Below are 17829 nucleotides of genomic sequence, written 5' to 3'. Positions count from 1 at the left end.
GAGAGAGAGAGAGAGAGAGAGAGAGAGAGAGAGAGAGAGAGAGAGATCTCGTTTAGGCCTATATGGCCATTAAGAAATGGCTCTGCCAATGATAGGCAACCAAAAACAACTTTCCTACCACTTGCCCGAATGGACAACAGTGAAGGGAAAAAAAGACAACAAGACAATCATGTGAATGAAAAACTGTAGGCGAATACACAACTGCCAACTCAAACGTTTATCTGAGAATGCTCTATCACTCCCTGATAAGCACTAGTTAGGTGTGCTTTTGGCCTACATTGTAGCCTACAACACACAATACTTGAGAAAAGCACCAAACTGTAGATAAGTTAATAACCAGGCAGTCACATACCAATATAAAAACCAAACAGTTTATTATATACATTCAATAATAACAATGACAGAACAAAAAGGCAGACACAAGGATGGCAAAAAGGGAAAACAAAAATGGTGAGAAAATACACATCACTTTTCATAAAGACATAAAAGAAATAATCAATAATCACTTGGATAAATGAGCTTTTTCTTATAGCAATGATGAGCATGTGAAATCATATAAAAATCCACATGCAATTGAAACCCATCTATTAAGTCCCTGTACAAAAACTTCCACTGGATTGACTTGAGCACAGTGCAGGGAGTTTAGGAGGCAGGACTAAACTGAACTCAACTATTTTGCTTCCTCCTGATGTAACAGGAAGCTGTCAGCCATTTTTGGAAAACATTTTGCAACCGTTTTTGGAAGCAAAATGTTGCAAATTAAGGAGAAAACGGGGACATAATGTTCTCTTAAAGACCAATTTATACTTAATCGTATGACGTCACAGGCCGAAAATAGCCGATCTACATGCTCACAATGCGTTGGCAACGCGTTGTGAGCTTGTAGATCACTGAGAAAGGGCTGCCAGAGAGATGTTGCGCTTTCTAAAGCGTATAGCTATCCAGCATCCATTTACAACGCCCTGCTATCAGTACAGAACCAATTCACACAATTTCAGCTGAGCTGTCATCGGGGTGGCCCACTACCTCCATCAGCTACTTTGATCTTTATTTTCATAATAAAAGTAAACACCAAGGGGCCAGGGGGTCCAACGTTCCAAATTAAACTCTGAGCATTTGATATGATGACTGGTGATTACAGCGACCACAGAGGAGAGATAACCTGCATTATTAAATTGAGCTAAATAGGCTGTGGCTTTATGTAATGTGGCTGCAGGATACTGTCTCCCACCCCCACCACCCATCTACCCACCCAGACACGCACATTCTCTGGTGGACCATTACTGAGCTCCACTGTCTCCCCTGCCACCTCACATCACATAACCTCCTCCGCTGACTTGTCATCTTTCTGGTCCTCATCCTCCAATCCCATCCCCTCCATCCTAAACCTCCGTCACCCCACTACCCCCACCCCCCTCCAGCACTATGATTTGAGTTCATGCACCAATGATACATTTCTGTCACGACGCCCTGCCTTTCTCACACAAAAACATGCATACTGATACTTCTGATAATACTTGTTAAGAGGAAAAACAAAACAAACGAAAATATAAAATATATATATATATCAAAACAAATATTTTTGAGTCCTCATGATCTCATCATAGACACTCACTGGGACATCCTCTGCAGAACATACTTGATCATATGAAATAAGCATAGCCTTCATCATTAGTGCTACACCTCACCCAGGGCCTGTAGTGGCCACTGTGTCCTGTACTGCAGAAGGTAACATTGTTATCCTGTCAGCTCATGATTAATGGCTCTGCTTGTCACCTTCTGCAATGTCCCTCGACGGAACCACCCACGCACTACTGCTCCATTGTAAAAAAAAGAAAAAAGTAAAGGTGGCCACAGCTGGACTTGAGGATACATTTTTTTTTGACATTATGTGGAGGGACAGTATGTAGTCTTCAATTCGAACTGTGGCTTGGGCCCTATACGGAAATGCTCGTCAAAGTATTGTCCACACTCGGTCTCAATGTCCACCACAAACGCATTACAAGGTCACGCAGTCTGTTCATCCTCAATCATTGACAAGTTCGTTCTCTTTAGCATGGGGGGTTGGGTGGTTCCTATAAATATGTTAAGTGGGTTTTACAAAAATGAAATCTAGGACTTGCTTTGCTTGCGGTTCAGGACTCCAATATGTTGCTACAAAGAATAAAGCCTTTTTCCTCCGTCATCTTTAGATCCTGTTCCTATGACATTTCCCAGGGCGCTTTTTGAAAAACACCTTGCTGACGCGATCTGAAATAATACAGCTTTAACCCACAAGTTAAAACCAACAACATAAAAGCTAAAATAACAACTAGAAACAACCATGAAAAAAGTGTAATAAATGTTGACCAAAAATGTGCTTTTTCCAGAGAATCTTTGGAACCAAAAGACAAATGATAGCAATAATAACATACTGAGAGTATATGGATATATAATACATAGGACAGAGACTCCTATACATGGTTTGCTTACCACTTCCTTTACTGTACCTTTGAGCAGAACAGTAAGGATGAGTTTGAAACTACCTGGACCGCCTAAAACATTCCTACAAGTGTTTCTGAATAAGGAGGGAGTCAGGTCAAGATTGCAATGCAATGTAGAGAGTATACCCTTAAAACTAGTTCCAAGGGGGTAAGTAGTGTCCTATTGGCATACAAAATAAACTAAAATGAGAAAAACACAAGAAATTGTTGTAAATTGTCTTAGTTCTGCTTAGTTCTGTTGGACGGAGAATCCAGTTCCCCTTCCTTGAGAATAGTACTTCAACTAGAAGATTGTGTCTCCTAGTTTTAAAGGGCTCCATTGCATTCTAATCTAACTTACTCTATTGGGATCTACCATTTTGGAGAATTCAATTCAGTCAACTCGGTAGCTCTGCCTGAAGCTTGTAGGCCTAAACATCTAAATTCACCAACAGGGATACCCGTTTAGCTGACTGGCTGACGATTTCCAATGCATCCGTTGCTAAATTTAATTAATGTACATTTTATGGTTATTAGACATCCAGCTGAACCTGAACTGAACCTTAATTGCTATGTTACTCCCTACATTTGGAATGTGTGACAGTCTGGTAGAATCTTTGACCGAGTGTTAATAAAAAATAAAAAGAGAAAAATAAAGTAGATAAGGAGCACCTGATAATCTCTTGTGGGTTGAGGTGTACTGAATTCTAAGGGGGAGAACTAAATACTATTCAGATTAGAAATGCAGACAGACCAATTTGAAGGCTCCAATGTCTAAGTGTTGTCATTGTATTCGCAATAACAGCAATGAAATAACTGTAATACCTAAACCAGCAGTTAAGTGGACTATATGAAAAAGGACAGATAAGACAGTTTTGTTGCGTCCGCCTGATCACATAATGACATTGCTAAGCAAATTCTTCTCAATGGCAGCAGAATAAAAACAAATAACAAAAGAAAAGAGAAAAACTGAGGTAATGCAGAAAAACTTCTCACTGGTTTCTTTTTTTCCCATGTCGTTTTCACATACTTTTTTTTCCTTATTTTTTAATTTGTTTACAGTCAGGAAAGTTGTGTAGTGTCAGAAAAAGGACAGAAAAGGACTTCTCATTTCTCATGTAGTTGATGATCTCCTGTTGTCCTGGCAACACAGCACTTTCTTTCAGTTACTTGTCAGTTGTTAAGCGGAGAGGAAATGTCTCCTGTAGAGTCGGCCGAATGTTCTCACTCCAACGCTCCAAAAAACAGTAATAAAAAGAAAAGCATTCGTCTGTCTCCGTGTTGAGCAGTCCAAAATGTACTTGTTTCGCATCATTATTTTTTAACACAGGTGGGAGGTCTCTACTGTAGGAGGGATAGATTTTGTTTACTTGTTGTTTTTTTCAATCAATGCAATTTGTGTAAATAAAAAGTACCTTATATTTCAGGGTAGTAATTCTGTGTAGTGTCTATCAATCTGTGCAGTTCAAGGGTTACGGGAAAATGATGAGGAAATGGAAGGTCGGGGCGCTATGACGTATGCGTGTGCGTATATTAGGTCTGATTAGGTTAACATAGGGGCAGTGGATATAACTGCGTAGAATTCCTAAGAGGAAAAAAAGGTTTGTAGTGTGAAGGGCCACAAAGGCAAACAGCAGTCTCTCTCCCTCTCGTATGTCCGGTAGTGTTTCTAAATAGAACCATTTTAGATTGTGTCCCGTACTGTAGTTGAGCGTCTTCAAAAATAGCCTCATTCAGCTTTCTATGTGGGAGATCCACTGGCAGTTTTCATTGTAATTCCTTGTCACCGATAGACAGAACAGTACAGAAACTGAGTTCGAGTTGATGATGTGGCAATGACCTCTCTCTCTTTCCAAAAACACATGGTTTGTCACTACCGCCAGTCCACAGAAAAATGGAGGGTAGCTCTTGCCAAACAAAGAGCTTGGAAAGGGGGAAAGAGCAATGTAGAATTCCTTGGGTGTGATGTGTGGTTTAGTATGGAGCGAACCTACTGTATCCCGCCCGGTATAAACTAGCCTGGAAGAGACAGAGGAAACGATATGAGAAAACTTTAGGGGTTATAATATCTGCTGTGCCATCAAGTGAAAACCTTTTGAGTGAAAAGTGTACTTTCAGTAAATCCTCGGATTTAAATTATAGTTATGTGGGTCGTTCCAAGTTGAATGATCGCGGGTCTTGTACCATCTTATACCGCAACACTAAAACATCTTAACTCATTCCCTGCCTAGAACGACTAAAACGACTTCTGTCCCATAAGCCATGCCTGCCTAGAACGACTAAAACGACTTTTAATTATTATTCTTTTTTTTATCTCTTTTTTTTTACATTTTTTTTTATTTGACCTTAAGACCAAGGAGATGTGTTTTTTCGAAGATCTAGACTCCCATCCACTTCCTTGTTAACTTTAAACTTAAAAATTCTGTATCTCGGCTCCTGAGTACTTTTTTTTTTCAATGAAAAATCTTGGCAGTGGGCAAACGTGGCCAGAAATAATTCAGGCAGTGAATGAGTTAATGGACTAATCCAAAAGTCAAATGTTGAGTTGTTAGACAACTGATTTTCATCGAACAATGGGATACCATGGTATTACGTATGTCTGGCATTTACATTTTTTACTGAAATACTGTACAGTAAGTGGGAGTTATGTCACAACCTTCCCCATACTAAAATAACAAATCGATATGTACACGTACAAACACACAAAGCGGTATGTATGATTAACTTAAAGCTCTATTTTGGTATACAAACTGAATATTACTTGGTTCCTTTGAGGCAACCAGGTATAATTAATGAACTCTCCAAATGTGTAGATACAGCAAACTCAGGCCCATGACTCCCCACTTCTACACAGCACTTACAGCTTCATCTTGGTTGTTGTGCATAAAGGTGTTAAGCAGTTGTAGTTTTCTCACCATGGCTCCTACTCCGTAAGCAGCTGCAGCTGGGGTTAAACCCATCTGGTAGGGGTCTGTGGTGTACACCCGCCCATAACTAACAACACAAGAACCACAAACACATTTGACCATTATTATTGTCATTACAACCAAAATGATAGAATCCCATCGCCAGAGATCAATGCAACCATGCAATCAGAGGCCTGTCAAGACAAACTGACATAACAGATTTTCACTGTATACAGATTGTTGTATAATTCTCTCTCTCCCTTTTTCTCCCCAATTTAGTTATTTAGCCCCCACTGGGAGGATGTCTTACTCCTCCTGCCCAACACTCACCGCTGATAGGTGTCGCCCCAGCCTGTAGGAGTACATGTAGTGAAAAGTAACCCCCTCCCCTGAACACGGGCAAATCGTGTTCGTATAAGACACTCAACACAGCCAGAGGCACTGTGGTGGATTTGAACGCCCAGACACCGTGGTGGTGGGCAGTTACTTTTACCACTGCGCCACCCGTTCTGTTTGATTTTGAGGAAAGCACTGGATTCATTTCATTTCAGTATCGTATAAAAGTCAAGAGACTTTAAACTTGCTTGGGATAGGTAACCTAACACGCTAAAATAGAGCTGTGTGTTTTTTTTTTATTCGTTGTCATCGTTGCATTGTAATGTGTGGATTGAGTTAATGAGTTAATGAGTTAATATAGCATCAAAATCTGTTTCACCACTTCAACCCCATTATACTCTACATCGAAGGATCTACGGCTCTACATTGGCCATTGACAGATGTACAAGCTCACAATGCATCGCGTCGTGAGCTTGTAGGAAAAAAAGTGATTTTTTTTTTTGGTAACATTTTAACAACACAAATCTTACCAGGGGTCCCTGGCACAAAATATTAATTTGGTCATCCCTGACATGAAAACTTTTGAGAACGACTGCTGTAATGAGTCCATGTTTCTGTATAATATGGCCAAAGTATGGCCCTAACTTTTAAACTTCAATGTAAAACAGAAACCATCTGGCCATTTCCAATCACAGTGAGTGCCTATCAATCACACTGCCTTGCCGTGTTTATGGGTGTGTGTGTGTGTGTGTTGGTAAAATTACTTCCATCACTTTATGTTTTCAAGTTGTGTGTCCTGAGGTGAACTCACCTGTCACTGTAAGCGGCTGCGGCCGCAGTTGCCTGGGTTACGGCGGCCGGCTGGGCATAGCGATAGGCAGCTGCAGCAGCCGCGGCAGCAGGGTAGCCTCCCTGGAGATGCACACACACACAAACACAAACACACACAGACTGATTACAGAGCTGACTTAACGGCGTAACTGACAGAGTGAGCCTCCCTCTGAGGTGACAGACACCAGGCCTATCTCTACGCAGTAAAATACTCACTGTTCACTTAGCTCCAACACTTAACAAATGTAACCAAATGGACCCCAATCTCGGAACTAAATGAACACTGAGGATGTTACTGCGTATCACTGAACAGAGATATAGTTTACGGACATCTATAAAATGGAAGTTAATTCATTAACTGAATGGAGTTTTAATTTAACCGTGGATTCTTACAGGTCAATTTTTACTTTAAAAATGAAACATTTTTTTCCTTCTTCTTTTCTTTTTGTTTTGGTGAAATCCTAACTATCTTCTTGACTTTAAATAGATTAATGAAGTTAGTACGGTTAAGGAAATGTGCTAATTAAATGTTAAATAACAAGATGCATCAGAGTATTAACATCTCGTTACCGGCATAATTGGGTGGGAGGGACGAGGATTGTATCTACAATGGATACTAGAGAATACCATACTAAATAGGATAGAAATAGCAGGTGGGGCATTTTTCACCATGAAAACGTGTTAGGGTGCAATATTATTACCATTATTAATTATTTATTCAGTTCTGTCACATGTTTTTAGAAGACAGACAAAAGGAAAGGGTGAGAGAGGGAGAGGGAGAGAAGGGGGATCATACACTCAGACAAACACACAACAAGCTCACTGTGACTGACACTCCAATCACTGTCCTTGCATTAAGATTGCATGCATGCCCCGGGTTATAATGCAGACCTATCAAAACGCAACACCTCCGAGTTTGGAATGGACGTGATCAGATCAGAACAGGACATAACCTAACATAACATAGCATCCCAGCATTCTCCTAGACACATCTGCAGGATAGGGAGAGGAGGGTGGGACGAATGAGGTAAGGAGATAAGGAAAGGAGAGAGAGAGAGAAAGAAAGAAAGAGAGAGAGTGTGTAAGGGGGTAGATGAGTGAAATAACTTGGATCCAAGTCGAGTGGAGGATTTGGAGAGAGAGGAGAGAGAGAGCAAGAGTTGTTGGAGAGAATAGAGAGAGAGAGTAGAGAGTAAAGGGGTGGAAAGATAGCACAGTAGTAGGATGCCCGCATGCAGCAGTGGATCGACATGCTTCAATACCCATTCTGGGAGGGCAGTGAAAGTTTGGGAGAGACAGAGAGGATGAGGGTTATGTCATTCAGGAAGAGACCATGTTCTCCATTCTTAACACCAGCGCCTTAGGGCACAGAAGTACAGAACATAATCTCACCCGGGGCTATGATCGATTGGACCTCGTAGTCCATGTTGAAAAACTCCAATTTTGAGAGAGAATGATGTGAGAAACTTGGGGGTTCTGGTACAGTATGTAGTCTATCATTGCCATAATAGCCTCCAACTTGAATGAGATGATGCCTGGAAATTATACTTTATAATTTAAGACCACCACCGCAGTGTTTTTCGTGTGTGGGTTTTAATGCCATCCTTAGCAAATCAATAAACAGGATGGGCATAACATTAGGATGACTATAACAAAATACCCAGCCGAATTTGAGAGACCAGGTTCTCTTTTGAACTAGAACTGGTGGGATAAGCAACCACAAACACTCCATTTAGCAGTTTAGTCAAAAAACAAACAAGCAAAAAAAGAAAAGCCTTCGCCACAATTAAAAAAAGAGTGCAGATTTCAGTGAGTTAGTAAGAAATATGAGAACTAAATGATTTTTTTTTTAAACAAAAATCAAAGCAGTTGTCATTTTTCAACCAACTAAAAAGAATGTGTTCCAGATCAGACCAGAAGATGATTCAAAAGACCAGAGGGAGAGTAGCAGAGTAAAACAATGCACACTGTGGGTTTTGGATGTTGAGATGACCCTACCTGAGGCAATCTGGGGCTAAGGACTGAGTCCTGAAACACTAGTCTATAGAGAGAACAGAAACAGCCGTTGTCAACCTGAATACACATACACACACACACAAGCACACACATATTCATACACCCACACTGACGCACACTGTCACATCTGCCCATAGAGCAGCCTTTGTATTGGCGGTTGAGACCATACCCTTGTCTCCCATCATTATCATCAAGTGTTCAAACTCTTGATGAGTTTCCTTTTTTTCACTCTCTAAAAATCTAAAACAGCCTATTTGGTCCGCTTGGCTGTGATCAATCTGTGTGATCAGGGATGTGAGTGTGATTGGTGCAAAAGTCGAATGTAATGAGGGGAATATGTTGTGTGCCCAAATAGCCAGAAATTCGGAATAAAAATAAATAAATATATTATAAAGAATTGGACAAAACCTAATTCCTGGGTCTTGATAATCGACTACCGCTTGCTTTTGAATGGTTGCTTTATCACAGGAGGGGAGGGGTGGGGGAGGGAGGTTCTCAACCGCCTGTAAGGTGGGCAGCTCTGTGCAGCACATGACCGGACGCACATGCAGATATAAACCTCCCCAAAGGGAAAAACAAGGGGAGGAGGACAAGGAGAAGGAGGAAGACACAGAGAGAGAGAGTGATGCTGACAAAGAGGAGGTGGTGGTGGTTTACTCACGTATAATTCTGCCGCTCCATAAAAGCCACCATCCTGATACACCACACTGAGAGAGGAGGTCACACAGAAACAGAGGGAAGAGAGAAGAGCAATGGAAAGGAAGGCACAGTTGAAAGAGGGGGTCGGAGTGATGTGGGGGTTGAAACAGATGGAGAAGGATGGGGGTGGTGGGGGGTGGAGGAGTGCATCGTCCCAAACCAGAGTGGATGAAGGTGACATCACAGCAAGAGGACAAAACAGAGCAAAAGAGAAAGAAGGAAACAAAAGAAAGAAAGAGTTATTTCACACCCATGCAGCATGCAGAAGAAGTACAATTTCCATCCATGTTCCACTATTGCAAACAACAATCAAAGGCCATTATACAGGGCGAGAATGGACCCCTGGGGCTTATAAATAAAGTACATTGACCAGCATTAAACTGAATTGAAACCATACACTGCTATTGTTCCCCTGCCACAGGGAAATCTAGCCGGTGAAGGCCACTTCAAATAGATTTCTTTTTCATGAGGAAATGGTCCTTCAGAAGCGAAGCTGTGGATTTACTGGGCATGTTGAAGCCAATAGTGGAGCAGACACGGAGATGGTAATTCCTGCAGCACCCATCATTTCATAATTGCTTAGCTTTATCTGAATATAATAACAGTACGCAGTCACAATCTCATTAACCAATCAACATCTGTTTCGATTTGAATATCACAGCAGTCACAACCAGCCCAACCCGGCAGCAATGGCATGAACAGTACACACAGTGACAGTGGAAAAAAACAAACCAAAACAAGATCACAGTAATATGAATAATTTGTGACAAATCCGCGGGTGAGGTGCCTGGTGCTTATGCATAATGACCGAGTGCAGTTTGTGTGTTCATGGGTATTGTGCTTTCTGCGTGATTATGGAAATCGGCAATCCACAGTGCAATCCTGTCAATAGGGTACATTCCACAGGAAAATATCTTGACCTGACTGTTAAAACTGTGGTTTGGATGAGATTGATAATACCTCAAGTGCAAACAGCATTTCAGCGGTATGAGCTACAACCGTACCGAGACCTGGTTAAATAGGAATTGGAAAACGGTTTTGAAAAATGGCTTTTCAAGGCGGGCTGCACTTCAACCATATAAATAAATAAAAAATAAATAAATGAATACATAAATAATCCACAAAATGACGTACAACATCTCATCTTTTTTTCCCCACTTGGGAAAACTGCTGGCGACCTCTATATCTTGTTTTCAAACATTGATTCAGGTTTTCTTTTTGGCAACTACAGATAACACACGCACATTTGTTTACTATTCTGACCAGGTCTGTTGTGCTTATCAACTCAAGCTCTGAGAAATGATGAAGTAATGTGTGTGTGCGTGAGTGCCGTGCGTGCGTGGGTCCCTATGAAAGGCTAATAACATATCTCTCTCTCTCTCTCTCTCTTACCCGGGGTAAGCAGGGAGGGCTGGCTGGGGCACGGCAGCACGCACCGCGCTGTAGACAGGCCGCCCCCGGCCCCTGAGGTGGGCCCCACGGAACGCTGCAGCTGCTGTAGTGGCTGCCGCTGCAGCAGAGGGGTAAGGAAACCCTGGAACTGGAAGAGGAGAATAGGTGGAGGGGAATGGAAGGAAGGAAGGAAGGAAGGGGGGAGAAGTGTGGAAGAGGTATGGAGATGGGAGGAGAGGTTTGAATGGAAGGAGGTAAGGAGGTGATAAAGGAGGGAAGGGAGGAAAGAAAGAAAGAAAGAGGAAGAGTTAAGGAGGGGGGGATAAGGAAGGAGGGAAGAAAGACGGAAAGGATAGATGGGAGTTGGATTACCAGTTTGGGGAAGAGGAAGATGGAGGTAGGAGAGATATGAAGGTATGTAGAGAGGGGGGTACAGAAGAAGAGACAGCAGGAATAAAGTAAAGGAGAGCAGAAGGAAGCAGACAGGATATATTAATATAATATGGCCTTGAGGCTATAACAAAGGATATCAATAACAATGTGCTGGTGGGGAAAAACACTGGATAATACAGCACATTCATATAAATTAAAGCTTTGAGTGTGAGCATGATTTAAAATCGAGCATTTTTTGAGACAGAATGAAAGGACAGATCTGTGTGAGTACAGCAGTGGCTCCCAACAATGGTCCTCAGGGCTCTGCTGCTGCTTTTCTATGCTTCAAGGAAGTGAATTGCATGCGTTACACCAGGTGAATGTTTGTTAGAAAACCAGCAGTACCAGCAGCAGCAGCACTGGTGCCCAAGAACCAGGGTTGGGACAAAAAATGTGGGAAATATAGGAGGGAGAAGAGGCAGCCCGATTTTACCTGCATAGAGTTCTGGTCCGTACATGGCCTGCACCATAGGGCTCAACTTCCACCCCGCTGACAGGCACAGAGAGACAGGAGGGAGGGGAGTGACAGTTAGTAAGCCTGGGTTATAGGGAATGTAAGGATACTAGAACAGTATCCAGTATACCTGGACAAAGCCCGCTTTTCCTTTCATTCATGGTTACATCTCATGGCAACGTTGACGTTGCCATTCATAGTTATTGCATCTGTTACAGGGAAGCTACACGGGAGAATGGTAGCAGCGTGTTTGGCGTTAGCGTCAGAACTGGAGCACCAAGGAATGTTTGTTTTAATAACCTGCTTGAAGCACCAGATGCGTGAAGTTTACCTCGCCAGACGTGGGGTTTAGTAGTTCACACATTCCGACAGTTTACAGTTAAGATAACATTAAGGGTCAGATAAGTTGTCACCCACTGAGTTGATTTTGAAACAGTTCACAGAAAGTTTGCTTTAGAATAGTTCACATGTCACATGCCCACATATGAGATTGGTTGACAATCATTGTAAATCATGAATTCCAATTTTGGGGGAGATGGTTGAGGGGTGCCCTGTGTGTCTAAGTATGGTACAGTATATCTCTAGTGTGTGCACTACTGCTAAAGCCTAACCACCTGGCATCCCTATTTTGGACAAATAAAAGAACATGTCACAATTATTATAATACGTTTGTTTAAAGATTTTCAAAAATAGCAGATCTACTAGCTCACAATGCATTGGCTATTTGTTGTAAAACACAATAAATACGGCTGAAGTGGCAAATGTATTCTTCAACTATGGTCGTTTTGTTGAACATATATTATTTCTGACAAGCAACAGTCACACAATGACAGTGTCGTCTTCTATGTAAAAGCCTACCTCCTACTCCAAGCAGGCTACAGCTTAAATAATAATGCTAAGCATTATTTTAAGATAATGTTTGAAACGAGGAATGAGCAAAGTAAAATTTCATCAGCTACACAAACCTTTGACATTTTAAATGGAACAGTTGTTTTTCCAATGTTCTTTTTTATAATGTGCAAGCTGTAAAGACGAAATGGCACATCGTGCCCTAAGAGCTGAATCTTTGCAAATGTCTGACTCTAGTCACTCCTGGGATGTTGTCACTATGATGTGACATCAGCCAAGTGGCAGGTTTCCAACTATATTACACAGTTTTCATTCAGAGGATGATGCTTGGCGACACTGCCAATGTCCAAAGGCTCCAGTGAAATTTGTTCTTTATATGACTGTTTGCCATCTGCTTCTCTGCATGCATAAGGTTTTGGATGAAAGTGCAAATTTCACCCGCTACAAGCCAGGACCTGAAATGGGTTGCAGTGTTCGATTCTCTCGGGTTTGCTCTTATTGAAATAAGTAAATGTCTCTTCGAGTTTGAATTAGAGAAGATCAACAAACCTGAAGCCGTCAGTTCTTAGCATGTTAGCTTCGCAGAGCTACATTTCCCATCCAAATTAGACAACAATATCTATAATTTACTAACTTAACCCCAAATAACCAAAAGTCAGTTTTTTTGGCATAGTGTTGATTTAACTCCAATCTGGGAACCCATTCGGTAAAACAAAATAATTATCATAACAACAACAATAATAATAATAAGAGTTCAACATATTTCAATCAACACAGGATTATACTGTGCGAGTTAACCGTTTTTTAAGCTGTATCTGAGACTGGACACCTTGGCAGACCTATAGTTATTGTTAACTCATTCAGTGCCATTGACGTGTACCGTGCATTTTTTCCAAAGCCCAGAGTGCCAAAGACCCAAACCGTGTTTTCAGTGTTTATGCTAGATGGCACTGTCCCCCAACCTATGAATGATCCTATGACTTCTGGAGAAGAGTAGATCGGGAAATAATGTTATCACTACAAACCCAGCCCGCCCCAATCTAATGTTAAAGAATTTAGAATAAAACAAAAGTCTTTGTTTTTTTCTGCGTTTTTGGCGAGAACAAGCTACTGCATATTCACAGGCAATAACTAAAGAACGGAGGGTCGCAGTGACACGCTTTCTTTCCCCGATGGAAGTAGAGACACTCATCTTTCGCGACACTCATGTGTCGATCGTCCTGGAACAAAATATTATGTGGCTCTTGAAAGATTAGTAAAATGCTCAAAAACACTGGCACTGGCTGACTTAATTAATAAATTAGTTCTGGCACTCAATGAGTTAAGTGCGTCAGTGTTGTTAATGCTGGTGTTTTTACCATAAGGCAGAGTGCTGAGGGCCTCTCCGTTAGGGTAGGGGCTGACCATCTTCTTGTTGGTCATAACCCTGGCCGTGGCATTTATTCACCTGGGGACAGACAGGCAGAGAGTCAACCGTACAGACAAAAAGTAGTGCTTAATGGAGGAGAGGCAGCCATAATGCATACTCATATCAACATACGTCAACAGTCATAAATCTTAACTTGACGTTTCCCCACTTTACATAATCAAAGCCTACCAATATATGGCTGTGAGATGGTGGTTGAGTGGTAGTCTATGTATAGTATCTCTATGTGTGGTGTAGACCTGCATATCCAAGATGTGCACAGATTGAGATGTCTCTCTAAGGCCTGCATTTACTGCAGTTGGATCATTAACAGAGAAATCAATATGTCTGAAACTTCACAGTTTACCAGTACCACGCATACAACTCCCTCTACACTTTTGTGATTGCGTGTGTGTGTGTGTGTGTGTGTGTGTGTGTGTGTGTGCGTGCGTGCGAGTGTGAGAGTGAGTGTTTAAGTGTGTGCCTATACACATGAGTGGGAGGGTGGGTGGGGTGGGGGGTCGTTAGGGGGATCTTAGTCATCATGCAATTAAAAAACGGTGAGCTACCCCAATAGAGATTTGATGATTCATTCTAGTGAGACATGAAGGGCACCATGGGTGACATTGTTTATAACCCTGCTGTAACTCAAAGGGTGGAGGGGCAGGGACAGAGAGAGAGAGAGAGAGAGAGAGAGAGAGAGAGAGAGAGAGAGAGAGAGAGAGAGAGAGAGAGGAGAGAGAGAGAGAGAGAGAGAGAGAGAAGAGAGAGAGAGAGAGAGAGAGAGAGAGAGAGAGAGAAATAGATACACAGAGAGGTAGAGAGACAAATAGAGATGGATGAAGCTGGGATGAGGAAAGTTGAGGTAAACTTGGGTACACAGGCATGTTACAGCAGGGAGAAACTGAACTGTACTTATTTTTTTTGTGTATGGCATGCACAGGTAGAGGTATTGAGTGTTTGAGGTTGAGTTTTGAGTGCACAGGCAGGCTCATATTGTAGCCGTAATGCTCCAGCTTTTCAATCCAAGATGGCTGATAATCTCTTCTCCGAGCTTCAAAGGCTCATACTCAGGTCCCTTGATCTATCCCCTATCTCCCTTTGATGGGCTTTATGGGAGGGAGATTGGGGCTCTCCGTAATAACCCACACTGTCTAAGTGTGCTGTTGAAGCCTCATATCTGACTGTGTGGCAAGCTAAAGATTAATGACCTTTTGGTTAGCGAGAGCCAGGAGAATGAATGAGAGTGAGAGTGTGTGAGAGAGAGAGGGAGAGGGAGAGAGAGAGAGAGAGAGAGAGAGAGAGAGAGAGAGAGAGAGAGAGAGAGAGAGAGAGAGAGAGAGAGAGAGAGAGAGAGAAGAGAGCGAGAGGAGAGCGAGAGAGAGAGAGAGAGAGAGATGGAAAGAGAAGAGTTTAGGGAGAGAGAGGAGAGGTGGAAAGAGAAGAGTTTAGGGAGAGAGAGGAGAGGTGGAAAGAGAAGAGTTTAGGGGGTGTGTGTGTGTGTGTGTGAAAGGGAGAGTGAGAAAAAGAGAAATGCAGAGAATTTGGGTGAATAAGTGAAAGCGAGAACACCATATTTGTGTGTGTGTGTGTGTGTGTGTGTGTGTGTGTGTGTGTGTGTGTGTGTGTGTGTGGTGTGTGTGCGAGAGAGAGATATAGTTGCATTTAGATAACCATTGTGAACGAGGCTGAGGTTTGTTGTATTGGCCCCGGCTGGGATCTGTATTGGCCCTCTCTGTGAGTCATGTTCTTTAATGGGCCGGGCTTCATTCAAATGGAAATGAGATTTACCTCATTCCTCCTTCATTGCAAATGAGAAGTTCACTGGAAAATGATTCAATTAACCCTAGCCCGTCTAGATAGCTGATGCAACTGTCCACGGGTGTCTCCACGGGTGTCTGAGTGAAGCCATCTTGAAATATAAAAATTAAGTTAACAAATTCAATTAATGCCAATGAGGTTTTCAATATCGCTGCAGGACTCGTTCATGTCTTTTGTTTCATCTTTGGTCTGAAAAGCCAGTGTTTTTTTCTAATGTGTGGGTCATGAAAAATTATTGCAATTAGATCTTTCTGAGAGGCAGGCATGCAAATCAAACAGAGACACTTATGTAATAGGCAAATATTTTAAAAAGAATATAACATTGCATTTTTCCCATTCCACCTTTGATCCCATCCCAAATCCAGCTTGACCCTGGACAAAATGAAATCTAACTCCCATATGAAACCAGACTTGTGGGGTTTACGTACCTAAAAAAAAAATCACGAATAAAACCAAAAGGAAAGGGAGAGAAAGGGGTGCTAAAACATTTGTTTCATAAAATTAATAATCGTTTAACACAGAAATTACACTCAGCCAAATGGGCGCATCACATGACCAAGAGTGAGAGTAAAAAAAGAAAAAGAGAAAATAGAAAACAAAAGTTCAGCCAATCAGCAAGCGTCGGATGCAGCATAGAGACCAATCAAAACAATCGCAGCACTCCCATATCAAACACATAAGAGACGGAAAGGGGACAGTTCAGATGCAGGTGAGAAATAGAGACAGACAGAGCCAGTCCACATACAAAAAAACAGGGAAACAAAAGAAAATGGAGTGAAGAGTGAGAGAGAGAAAGGAGAAACATTTTGTCTACATAAGCAACACCAAAGAAACAACCAATAAAAAGTAATTATTCACAAAATAAACAAAATGAAATCAATCAATCAAGAAATAATACCAAGGTGCGTCATTCATATAAAGCAATTAGATTTGGTGACCATTCTCCTAAAAATGTATTTCATGTGGAGGGGGTTGGGAGACAGAGCACCAAAGAAAGGATGAAGTTAAGAAAAGACAAAGAGATATTGAGAAAAGATAAAGAGCAAACCTCATTCCCCCAAAAAGTAAAGAAATCAAATAAACACGAGACACTCTGCCAGGCATTAATACTGTGTCACAACAATTCACAACTAAGACTAGTACACAACTACTACTGCAACTACTACTAGTACTACTGCAGCTACAAATACACACACAATCCATGACAGGGAAACAAAATCAAGTCAACAAATAAAGAAATGAAACAAGATAATAAAAGAAAGAGAGAGACCCAAAAGAAGATCAATGTAAACCCCATATCGGTTTAAAGATGCATATGGTTAACACAGCTATGACATTTCTGAGCCCATTTGGAACGGCCTAAACTGATTTGCCAATAGTTGCATGGTGTTCCATAAATCAACGCGTAAATAGTGAGGCAAATGCACGCTATAATTATGTGTTATCTGTTCTATAATAAGGGCAAGATCTCAAAATGTGTAGTTTGGACATACTCTAGACTGTCTTGATATCCCATAACTACCGCACGATAATATAAGCGAGGCTGATGCAGGCTAGCCAAGCGTTAAACATTTAGTTCACAAGCCTCGACTCATTCCCTTCCTGAGTTTGAGAGCCACTCAGCTATCATTAAACATTAGCTCACAGGCCTGCCCCGGACACATTCCCATCCCAAGTTTGAAGCCCACTTAGCTAACATTTTTTGACCCATTAAAACCGGGAACGCATCTGTGTATCAATTTAAACCATTCTTTTATACTTTGGCTGTACAAAAATAGCAGATATGCAAGCTCATAGAGTGCCGTGCTATGAGCTTGTAGATCTGCTATTCTTTTTATTTAAATCTTAAACACTTGCACAAATATTTGAATATATATTTTTTTCAAGTGAACATTTGTACATTTTTGCTTCTGGGAAGTCCCTGGAACAAAATATTTTACAAATGTTTGCTTTAAAAAAAAAATCACGATTAAAAACAAAAAGCAGATCTACAAGCTCATACCGCGGCACCGAGTGCCGCGCTATTCCGCGCTATGATCTTGTATATCTGCTATTTTTTGAATAGCCAAAGAAATCTTAAAATGACAGATGCGTTCCCAGTCTGAATGGATTAATGTACACTGTAGCCGGTCGGCTGACATTTGCCCCAACCCATCGAGTGGCACGGCATGCTGAATGTAAACAGCTCAATGACACAAAGGAACTCTAGATCAGAGAAGCGTGATT

The 17829-nt window shown here is 41.5% G+C and overlaps 1 pseudogene across 1 annotated transcript in view; it reads right to left on the bottom strand.

Annotated features, from left to right (window-relative positions):
• Positions 1-357: 357 nt before the first annotated feature.
• The window catches only part of LOC311056277 (RNA binding protein fox-1 homolog 2-like), a 52043-nt pseudogene continuing 34571 nt past the window's right edge, over positions 358-17829 (bottom strand). Inside the window, exons 7-13 of the transcript XR_014602902.1 lie at positions 13736-13824; positions 11508-11564; positions 10643-10790; positions 9213-9258; positions 6516-6616; positions 5378-5456; positions 358-4481 (exon numbers count right to left, since the gene is read on the bottom strand). The product of XR_014602902.1 is annotated as an RNA binding protein fox-1 homolog 2-like (transcript). The remainder of the gene's footprint in view (positions 4482-5377; positions 5457-6515; positions 6617-9212; positions 9259-10642; positions 10791-11507; positions 11565-13735; positions 13825-17829) is intronic.

Source organism: Gymnoscopelus microlampas (genome assembly GCF_963454915.1).
Source record: "Gymnoscopelus microlampas genome assembly, chromosome: 11".
NCBI classification, from domain to species: Eukaryota; Metazoa; Chordata; class Actinopteri; order Myctophiformes; family Myctophidae; genus Gymnoscopelus; species Gymnoscopelus microlampas.
Note: the sequence above shows the minus strand (reverse complement) of the source record. Positions and strands in the feature narration are given on the sequence as shown.